At 40.9% G+C, this 11,026-nt stretch overlaps 1 long non-coding RNA gene across 1 annotated transcript in view; it reads left to right on the top strand.

Moving 5' to 3' along the window:
• The first annotated feature begins 796 nt into the window (after positions 1-796).
• The window catches only part of LOC141049746 (uncharacterized), a 98,430-nt gene continuing 88,200 nt past the window's right edge, over positions 797-11,026 (top strand). Inside the window, exon 1 of the long non-coding RNA XR_012220428.1 lies at positions 797-839. This is a non-coding gene — a long non-coding RNA (uncharacterized lncRNA). The remainder of the gene's footprint in view (positions 840-11,026) is intronic.

The following is an 11,026-nucleotide window of genomic DNA, read 5'->3' as shown; positions in this document are numbered from 1 at the left end:
CCCACAGTTGATTTCTTCACTCCAAGCTGGTTGGCTATTGCAGATTCAGTCTTCCCAGCCTGGTGCAGGGCTACAATTTTGTTTCTGGTGTCCTTTGACAGCTCTTTGGTCTTCACCATAGTGGAGTTTGGAGTCAGACTGTTTGAGGGTGTGCACAGGTGTCTTTTTATACTGATAACAAGTTTAAACAGGTGCCATTACTACAGGTAATAAGTGGAGGAAAGAGGAGACTCTTAAAGAAGAAGTTACAGGTCTGTGAGAGCCAGAAATCTTGATTGCTTGTTTCTGACCAAATACTTATTTTCCACCATAATATGCAAATAAAATGAAAAAATAACAGACAATGTGATTTTCTGGATTTTTTTTTCTCAGTTTGTCTCCCATAGTTGAGGTCTACCTATGATGTAAATTACAGACGCCTCTCATCTTTTTAAGTGGTGGAACTTGCACTATTGCTGACTGACTAAATACTTTTTTGCCCCACTGTATGTTGCATGTAGTATATATGTAGCATATATGTATGTTGCATGCATGTAGTATATATGTGGTATATATGTTGCATGTAGTATATATGTAGTGTGAGGTGCCAAGGGGAGAGGTACTAGAAAACAGGTATATTTCTCCCCGGTTCATTTCATATGTCTCCCTGTACTGATGATGAAGCCAGTTTATTTCACTGTAATCCAGTCCTGGTTTCCTTAGTGATCAGCATGGAAAGGACTGGTAGTTCCCCCTCCACTAATTCAATCCAGGTTTGGTTTCCTGACTGGTCCAGCTGATATAATCAGGAGGAGGTGGAATCTCTCAGGCTATCGTCTGCTGAGCTGGGAGCTGACACAGTAAGATTACATGGACTTGTTTGCTGTTATATAGGTTTATTTTGTAGTTAGCCTGCTATTGTTAGTTAGTGGCCAGACGGCCTTAGATGTTTTATTTCATGTTTGGCATGTGTAACATTGAATAACAAGTGTGCACAATAAATATGCCGTGTCCATATTCATGTGGAACCTGCTAGTCTGCTGAAGTGACTTCATAGCCACACGCTTGTGCCAAAGCAAAGATCCCAGCTGAGCTATCTATTCCCCACAGTAGTATATATGTATGTTGCATGCATGTGGTATATATGTAGTATGCATGTAGTATATATGTGGTATATATGTAGTATGCATGTTGCATGCATGAAGTATATATGTAGTATATATGTATGTTGCATGCAAGTGGTATATATGCGGTATTTATGTAGTATGCATGTAGGATATATGTAGTATGTATGTTGCATGTAGTATATGTAGTATGCATGTAGTATATATGTGATATATATGTAGTATGCATGTTGCATGCATGAGGTATATATGTAGTATGTATGTTGCATGTAGTATATATGTAGTATATATGTATGTTGCATGCAAGTGGTATATGCGGTATTTATGTAGTATGCATGTAGGATATATGTAGTATGTATGTTGCATGTAGTATGCATGTAGTATATATGTGATATATATGTAGTATGCATGTTGCATGCATGAGGTATATATGTAGTATGTATGTTGCATGTAGTATATATGTTGTATATATGTATGTTGCATGCATGTGGTATATATGTGGTATATATGTAGTATGCATGTTGCATGCATGTAGTATATGTGTGGTATATATGTAGTATGCATGTTGCATGCATGTAGTATATATGTGGTATATATGTTGCATGCATGTGGTATATATGTAGTATGTATGTTGCATGTAGTGTATATATGTAGTATATATGTATGTTGCATGCATGTAGTATGTATGTTGCATGTAGTATATATGTATGTTGCATGCATGTAGTATGTGTAGTATGTATGTTGCATGTAGTATATGTAGTATGCATGTTGTATATATGTATGTTGCATGCATGTGGTATATATGTAGTATATATGTATGTTGCATGTAGTGTATATATGTATGTTGCATGCATGTAGTATATATGTTGTATGTATGCTGCATGTAGTATATATGTATGTTGCATGCATGTAGTATATGTGTAGTATGTATGTTGCATGTAGTATATATGTTGTATGTATGTTGCATGCATGTGGTATATATGTAGTATGCATGTTGCATGTATGTAGTATGTATGTTGCATGTATGTAGTATGTTTTTTGTTTTTTTTTTTTACATTCAACACATTAGCCGGATGATGGGACTACTACTGTCCCATCATTGGCTAATGTGTCAATCACTGTCATTGTAGCAGGCATGATGCCTGCACAGCCCCCCGGGCAGTCGGCACAGCCCCCCCGGCAGGCCGGTACAGACCCCCGGGCAGTCGGCACAGACCCCCTGGAAGGCCCGAACTGACGGTGCATCATGGTGCGCACAGGCCGCGCATCATGATGACGTCATTTCGGCAGCCAATCAGAGGCACAACAGTGGCTCATTACATTATGGGAACTTCTCTCTTAGTCTATCTTAAATAACTCAATATTTAGGTAGGCCAAAAAAATAATAAAAAAAGGCCACCCATTTTTTGGTGCGGTATCTTCGTGCCAGCTCTTATATCTGCATGGTGAAATTTTGGCCAGTTTACGTCTTTTTTCTCTTTTTTGCCTGGCTGTTAGTTTTGCTTAAATAAAGCAGTATTTAGGCCAAAAAAAATAGAAGCAGTATTTATGCAAAAAAAAAGGCCACATATTTTTTGGTGTGGTATCTCTGTGCCAGCTCTTATCTGTGTATGTTTAAATTTTGGCCAGTTAACGGGTTTTTTTCTTTTTTTTTTTTGGATGGCTGTTAGTTTTGCTTAAATAAAGCAGTATTTAGGCCAAAAAAAAATAAAAAAGCCACCCATTTTTTTGGTGCAGTGTCTTCATGCCAGCTCTTATCTGTGCGTGGTGAAATTTTGGCCAGTTTACGGCTTTTTTCTCTTTTGTGCTTTGCTGTTACTTTTGCTTCAATAAGGGCAATTTCACACGTCAGTGTCTCCAGTACGTGTAGTGACAGTTTTCTCACGTACCGGAGATACTGACACACGTAGTGATATTCGAATGAATGTGTCTATGCAGATGTTAGCGTGTTTTCACGGACCGTGTGTCCGTGTGCAAAACACGCTAACATGTCCGTTTTTGTGCAACAGCACGGATCACATGGACCCATACAAGTCAATGGGTCCGTGTAAACACGTACCGCACACGGATGCTGTCCGTGTGCTGTCCGTGTGCGATCCATGTGTGTTTTTAAAAGTCAAAGGGTTATCATTGAAAATAATTTTTCAAAGACACGGACAGCACACGGACAGCACAATGATGGCACACACGGACATACGGATAGCACACAGATGTCACACGGATGGCATACGTATGCACACGGACACGGATAGCTCCGGTACCGGTTTTCTGGTACCGGAATTATCTGGACGTGTGAAACTGCCCCAAAGCAGTATTTAGGCAAAAAAAAAATAAAAAAGGCCACCCATTTTTTTGGAGTGGCATCTTTGTGCCAGCTGTTATATGTGCGTGGTGAAATTTTGGGCAGTTTACGGCTTTTTTTCTCTTTTTTGCCTGGCTCTTAGTTTTGCTTAAATAAAGCAGTATTTAGACCAAAAACTAAAAAAAAAAAAGGCCACCCATTTTTTGATGCGGTATCTTCGTGCCAGCTCTTATCTGTGCGTGCTAAAATTTTTGGCCAGTTTATGGCTTTTTCTGCTTTGTGCCTGGCTGTTAGTTTTGCTTCAATAAGGCAGTATTTAGGCCAAAAAAATAAAAAAGGCCACCCATGTTTTGGTTGCGGTACCTTTGTGTCAGCTCTTTTCTGTGCGTGGTGAAATTTTGGCTAATTTATGGCTTTTTTCTCTTTTGTGTCTGGCTGTTAATTTTGCTTCAATAAAGCAGTATTTAGGCAAAAAAAGGCCACTCATTTTTGGGTACTTGGAACGCCCCGCAAGGCCGGGGGAACTCTGTATCGGGCCTTTCAGGCTCTTTTAAGGGGGAAAGTGTCACGGTGGTGATGGTGACCCGGTCCATGGCCCCTGGGTTTCCAATAAAGAAGATGGAAGTTTAAATGAGGGGAAAGATGGTGGGATAATTAATTGGGAAAAGGGGAATCGTGACGCCACCCGTGGTACTCGGCTAGAGTAGCCGATGCTGCGATGCAGATCCACTGGGGCGGTGTTAAAGCAGCCAAGATGGTGAAGCTCTCCACAGGCAGAGCTGTTTCCTAGGGCAGTTGAGCCGGTGACAGTGGTGGTGTATGCAGTGTTTGGCAGGCGAGTTGTAAATGACTCCAAGGACACAGTTAGGTGCAGTTTCTGGGTTTTTACTCACAAGTCTTGTGCACAAGATGACACACTTGGTACTGTGTCACCTTTCTCTCTCTGGTTGGATACCCGAAATCACTCCACTACCTTCCACACTAACTCCTCAACACCATTTCCTAGCCAGTCTGGGATGAGGCCATCCTCCTGAAGGGTACACCCAGATGTCCTGACTAAACTAGTGTGTGTTGGGTGCAAGTGATAGGAGTCCTGGGTGGTGATCCCTCCTTACTTGAGGGTGGGATACCACACCTCTGGATGAGGTGCAGTACCTCTGTGGCGACCGGACTCTCACGGGCACCACATACTTAATCTTCGTGCCAGCTCCTATCTGTGCGTGGTGAAATTTTGGTCAGTTTACAGTTTTTTTTCTCTTTTTTCCTGACTGTTAGTTTTGCTTCAATAAAGCAGTATTTAGACAAAAAAAGACCACCGATTTTTTTGGTGCTGTATCTTCGTGCCAGCTCTTATCAGTGCGTGCTTAATTTTGGCCAGTTTATGGCTTTTTTCTTGCTTTTGCCTCGCTGTTAGTTTAGCTTAAATAACACAATATTTAGGCCAAAAAATAATAAAAAAAAAAGGCCACCCATGTTTTGGTGCTGTATCTTCGTACTAGGTCTAGTTCGTGTATGGTGAAATTTTGGCGAGTTTATGGCTTTTTTTCTCTTTTGTGCCTGGCTGTTACTTTTGCTTCAATAAAGCAGTATGTAAGCAAAAAAAATAAAAAAGGTCACCCATTTTTTGATGCAGTATCTTCATTCCAGCTCTTACCTGTGCGTGGTGAAATGTTGACCAGTTTAGGGCTTTTTTCTCTATTTTGCCTGGCTGTTAGTTTTGCCTAAATAAAGCAGTATTTAGGCCAAAAAAAAAAAGCCACCCATTTTTTGGTGTGGTATCTTCATGCCAGCTCTTTTCTGTGCGTGCTTAAATTTTGGCCAGTTTACGGCTTTTTTCTTGTTTTTGCCTGCTTTTAGTTTAGCTCAAATAACTCAATTTTTAGGCCAAAAAATAATAAAAAAGTCAACCCATTATTTGGTGCAGTATCTTCGTGCCAGCTCTTATATGTGCGTGGTGAAATTTTGGCTAGTTTACGGCTCTTTTCTTTTTTTGTATCTGGCTGTTAGTTTGGCTTCAATAAAGCAGTATTTAGGCAAAAAAAAGACCACCGATTTTTTTGGTGCTGTATCTTCGTGCCAGCTCTTATCTGTGCGTGGTGAAATTTTGGTCAGTTTACCGCTTTTTTCTCGTTTGTGCCTTGCTGTTAGTTTTGCTTCAATAAAGCAGTATTTAGGCAAAAAAAAATAAGAAAAGGCCACCCATATTCCGTCGTGGTTTCTTCGTGCCAGCTGTTATCTGTGCTGGTGAAATTTTGGCTAGTTTATGGCTTTTTTCTCTTTTGTGCCTGGCTGTTAGTTTTGCATCAAAAAGCAATATTTCAGCAAAAAAAAGGCCACTCATTCTTTGGTGCGGTATCTTCATACCAGCTCTTACCTGTGCGTGCTAAAATTTTTGGCCAGTTTGCGCCTTTTTCTGTTTTGTGCCTGACTGTTAGGTTTGCTTCAATAAAGAAGAATTTAGGCCAAAAAAATAGCCACCCATTTTTTTTTTGGTCCGGTATCTTTGTGCCAGCTTTTAACTGTGAGTGGTGAAATTTTGGCCAGTTTATGGCTTTTTTCTCTTTTGTGCCTTGCTCTTAGTTTTGCTTAAATAAAGCAGTATTTAGGCCAAAAAAAATAAAAATGGCCACCTATTTTTGGTGCGATATCTTCGTGCCAGCTATGCGTGCTTAAATTTTTGGCCAGTTTACAGCTTTTTTTCTCTTTTTTTGCCTGGCTGTTAGTTTTGCTTAAATAAAGCAGTATTTAGGCCAAAAAAAAAAAAAGCCACCCATTTCTTGATGCAGTATCTTCATGCCAGCTCTTACCTATGCGTGGTGAAATTTTGGCCAGTTTACGGCTTTTTTCTCTTTTGTGCCTGGTCTTTAGGCCAAAAAAAAATCAAAAATGTCACCCATTTTTTGGTGTGTTATCTTCTTGCCAGCTCTTAACTGTGCGTGCTTGAATTTTGGCCAGTTTGTGGCTTATTTCTGATTTGTGCCTGGCTGTTAGTTTTGCTTCAATAAAGCAGTATTTAGGCCAAAAAAATAAAAAGGGCCACCCATTTTTTGGTGTGTTATCTTCTTGCCAGCTGTAAAATGTGCATAGTGAAATTTTGGCCAGTTTAAGGCTTGTTTCTCTTTTTTTGCCTGGCTGTTAGTTTTGCTTAAATAAAGCAGTATTTAGGCAAAAAAAATTGAAAAAGGCCACACATTATTTGGTGTGGTATTTTCGTGCCAGCTCTTATCTGTGCGGGCTTAAATTTTGGCCAGGTTGCGGCTTTTTTCTCTTTTTTGCCTGGCTGTCAGTTTTGCTTAACCCCTTACCTACAAGGGACATAATATTCCGTCCATGTGACCCTGGACCTAATTACAATGGATGGAATATTACGTCCCAGCGATGAGCTGCCCCCACGTGGTGAGCGCCGCTGATCGCGGCCGGGTGTCAGCTGATTATCACAGCTGACACCCGGCACAATGTGTCAGGGGCGGTCACTGACCACCCCCGACACGTTAACCCCTTGTACACCGCGATCAAACGCGATCGCGGTGTACCGGGGGTTAAAGGGAAGCATCGGCAGGGAGGGGGCTCCCTCCTTGCTTCCCTGAGCCCCCCACGACAGCCCAATGTGCAGCGCTGCTGCGGGGGTCTCTTTCCCTTCAGGCCCCCGGATCCAAGATGGCGACGGGGGCATGTAGGGGGCTGACTTCCTCACTGCCTGCAAATCGCAGGCATGAGGAAGTCTGCAGCACTGCCTGTGACAGATTGCTGATCTGGCACAGGACAGTGATGTCCCACCTGGGACAAGGTAATAAAGTGGAAAAAAAAGTGTTAAAAATAATTTTTAAAAAATCGCTAAATAAATTAGTAAAAAAAAAAAAAAAAAAAATATTCCCCAATAAATCCATTTTTTTCAAAATAAAAAAAAAAACAATAAAAGTACACATTTGGTATCGCCGCGTCCGTAGCGAACCCCTTAAAAAAAAAAATAAATAAATAAATTATAATTTTTTGCTTCGTTTTTTATCATACCACTGAACAAAAAGTGCACTAATGCGCGATCAAAAAGACGCATATAAATATCCATGGTACCACTGAAAACGTCATCTTGTCCCGCAAAAAATGAGCCACCATACAGCGTCATCCGCAAAAAAATAAAAAAGTTATAGCTCGCAGAATAAAGCGATGCAAAAATAATTTTTTTTATATAAAATTGTTTTCATTGCAAAAAACGACAAAACACAAAAAAAGACCTAAATGAGGTAACACTGTAACCATACTGACCCGAAGAATAAAACCGCTTTATCAATTTTACCACACGCGGAACTGTGTTAACGCACCCCCCAAAAGAAATTCATGAAACGCTGGTTTTTGTTCATTCTGCGTCCCAAAAATCGGAATAAAAAGCGATCAAAACATGTCATGTGCCCGAAAATGGTACCAATGAAAACGTCAACTCGTCCAGCAAAAAATAAGACCTCACATGACTCGGTGGGTCAAAATACGGAAAAATTATAGCTCACAATATGTGGTGATGCAAAAACTATTTTTACAATAAAAAGCGTCTTTTAGCATCTGACAGCCGCCAAACATAAAAACCGCCATAAATAGTAAATCAAACCCCCCTTATCACCCCCTTAGTTAGGGAAAAATAATAAAACTAAAAGAAAATGTATTTATTTCCATTTTCTCGTTAGGGTTAGGGCTCAGATTAGGGTTAGGAGTGTGTTGGGGTTAGGGTTGGAGTTATAATTGGGGGGTTTCCACTGTTTGGGCACATCAGGGGCTCTCCAAAGGCAACATGGCATCTGATCTCAATTCCAGTCAATTCTGCGTTGTAAAAGTCAAATGGTGCTCCTTCCCTTCCAAGCTCTGCCATGCGCCCAAACAGTGTTTTACCCCCACATGTAGGGTATCAGCCTACTCAGGTCAAATTGCAAAACAATTTTTGGGGTCCAGTTTCTCCTGTTAACCTTAGGAAAATAAAAAATTGGGGGCAAAAATATCATTTTTGCGGAAAAAAATTATTTTTTTATTTTCACGCCCAGGCGTTATAAACTTCTGTGAAGCACTTGGGGGGGTTTAAAGTGCTCACCACACATCTAGATAAGTTCATTAGGGGGTCTAGTTTCCAAAATGGGGTCACTTGTGGGGGGTTTCCACTGTTTAGGTACATCAGGGGCTCTCCAAAAGCAACATGACACCCGCAGACCATTCCATCAATGTCTGCATTCCAAAACGTCACTACTTCCCTTCCGAGCCCCGATGTGTGCCCATACAGTAGTTTTCTCCCACATATGAAGTATCAGCGTACTCAGGACAAATTGGACAACAACTTTTGGGGTCCAATTTCTCCTGTTACCCTTGGGAAAATAAAAAAAATTGGAGACTAATTGATCATGTTTGTGGAAAAAATACGATTTTTTTATTTTTTTTATTTTCACGCCCAGGCGTTATAAACTTCTGTGAAGCCCTTGGGGGTTCAAAGTTCTCACCACACATCTAGATAAGTTCCTTGGGGGGTCTAGATTCCAAAATGGTGACATTTGTCAGGGGTTTCCACTGTTTTGGTACATCAGGGGTTTTCCAATCGCGACATGGTGTCAGATCTCAATTCTAGCCAAAAACGTCAAATGGCGCTGCTTCACTTCCGAGCTCTGCTATGCGCCCAAATAGTCATTTATACCCACATATGGGGTATCAGTGTACTCAGGACAAATTGCACAATAACTTTTAGGGTCCTGTTACCCTTGGAAAAATAAAAATTGGGGGTGAAAAGATCATTTTTGTGGAAAAAATATGATTTTTTTAATTGTACCGCTGTACGTTATAAACTTCTTTGAAGCCCTTGTGGGTTCAAAGTTCTCACCACATATCTAGATAAGTTCCTTGGGGGGGTCTAGTTTCAAAAATGGGGTCACTTGGGGGGGTTTCCACTGTTTAGGTACATCAGGGGCTCTCCAAACGCGACATGGCGTCCGATCTGAATTCCAGCCAATTTTGCATTGAAAAAGTCAAACGGTGCTCCTTCCCTACTGAGGTCTGCCATGCGCCGAAACAGTGGTTCCCCCCCTCCCCCCCACATATCAGGTATCAGCGTACTCAGGACAAATTGCACAATAACTTTTGCAGTCCAATTTCTCCTGTTACCCTTGGTAAAATAAAGAAAATTGAACCTGAAGTATTTTTTTTGTGAAAAAAAGTTAAATGTTCATTTTTTTTTTTTAAATATTCAAAAAATTCCTGTGACGCAGCTAAAGGGTTAATAAACTTCTTGAATGTGGTTTTAAGCACCCTAAGGGGTGCAGTTTTTAGAATGGTGTCTCTTTTGGGTATTTTCTATCATATAGACCCCTCAAAGTGGCTTCAAATGTGATGTGGTCCCTAAAAATAAAATGGTGTTGCAAAAATGAGAAATCGCTGGTCAACTTTTAACCCTCATAACTTCCTAACAAAAAAAAATTTTGGTTCCAAAATTGTGCTGATGTAAAGTAAACATGTGGGAAATGTTATTTATTAAGTTTTTTGTGTGCCGTATCACTGTGATTTAAGGGCATCAAAATTCAAAGTTGGAAAATTGTGAAATTTTCAAAATGTTCGCCAAATTTCCGTTTTTTTTCACAAATAAACGCAAGTTATTTGAATGAAATTTTACCACTAACATGAAGTACAATATGTCACGAGAAAACATTGTCAGAATCACCGGGATCCATGGAAGCGTTTCAGAGTTATGACCTCATAAAGAGACAGTGGTCAGAATTGTAAAAATTGGCCCGGGAGTTAACGTGCAAACCACCCTTGGTTGTGAAGGGGTTAAGTAAAGCAGTATTTAGGCCAAAAAATAACTAAAGGCCACCCATTTCTTGGAGCGATACCTTTGTGCCAGCTCTCTTCTGTGCGTGGTGAAATTTTGGCTAGTTTACGGCTTTTTTCTCTTTTGTGCCTGTTAGTTTTGCTTAAATAAAGCAGTATTTAGGCAAAAAAAATAAAAGGCCACCCATTATTTGGTGCGGTATCTTCGTGCCAGCCCTTATCTGTGCAAGCTTAAATTTTAGCCAGTTTGCGACCTTTTTCTGTTTTGTGCCTGGCTGTTAGTTTTTCTTCAATAAAGCAGTATTTAGGCCAAAAAAATAAAAAAAGCCACCCATTTTTTGGTGCGGTATCTTCGTGCCAGCCCTTATCTGTGCATGTGGATCGCCCTCCCAGGGCAGCGGGGTACTTGGAGCCGGGCCTTTTGGTTTCAATGGGAGATGTCACGATAGCTGTGACCCGGTCCATGGCCCTTGACGTCCATTGTAAAAGGGGGGGAATGTTGAGTGTGTGGATGATGTTTAAAGTTTATTAGTGCATGATTCGTGATGCCTCCTGTGGTGTTCGGCAATGAAGATGTTAAGCCGACGCTGCAGACAGATCCTCTGGGACAGATGGTGTGGTGCAGCAATGATGTTGTGGCTCTCCACAGGTAGGGCAGTAGTTCCAGGGCAGTGTAGGTGAAGAGGTAGGGAGGAGATGTAGATGGTGCAGTGCCAGGCACAGCGATGTAGCAGTGCTGAGTGTGTTGGCGCAGGAATAAGTGGAGGACAGCAGGGCATGCAGTTCCAAAGCTTTACTCACAGTCTGTTGTGCATACAGATGCCCGCAT

This window comes from Dendrobates tinctorius, unplaced genomic scaffold (assembly GCF_039654945.1).
Source record: "Dendrobates tinctorius isolate UK_male_01 unplaced genomic scaffold, ASM3965494v1 ptg000147l, whole genome shotgun sequence".
Lineage (NCBI taxonomy): Eukaryota > Metazoa > Chordata > Amphibia > Anura > Dendrobatidae > Dendrobates > Dendrobates tinctorius.
Note: the sequence above shows the minus strand (reverse complement) of the source record. Positions and strands in the feature narration are given on the sequence as shown.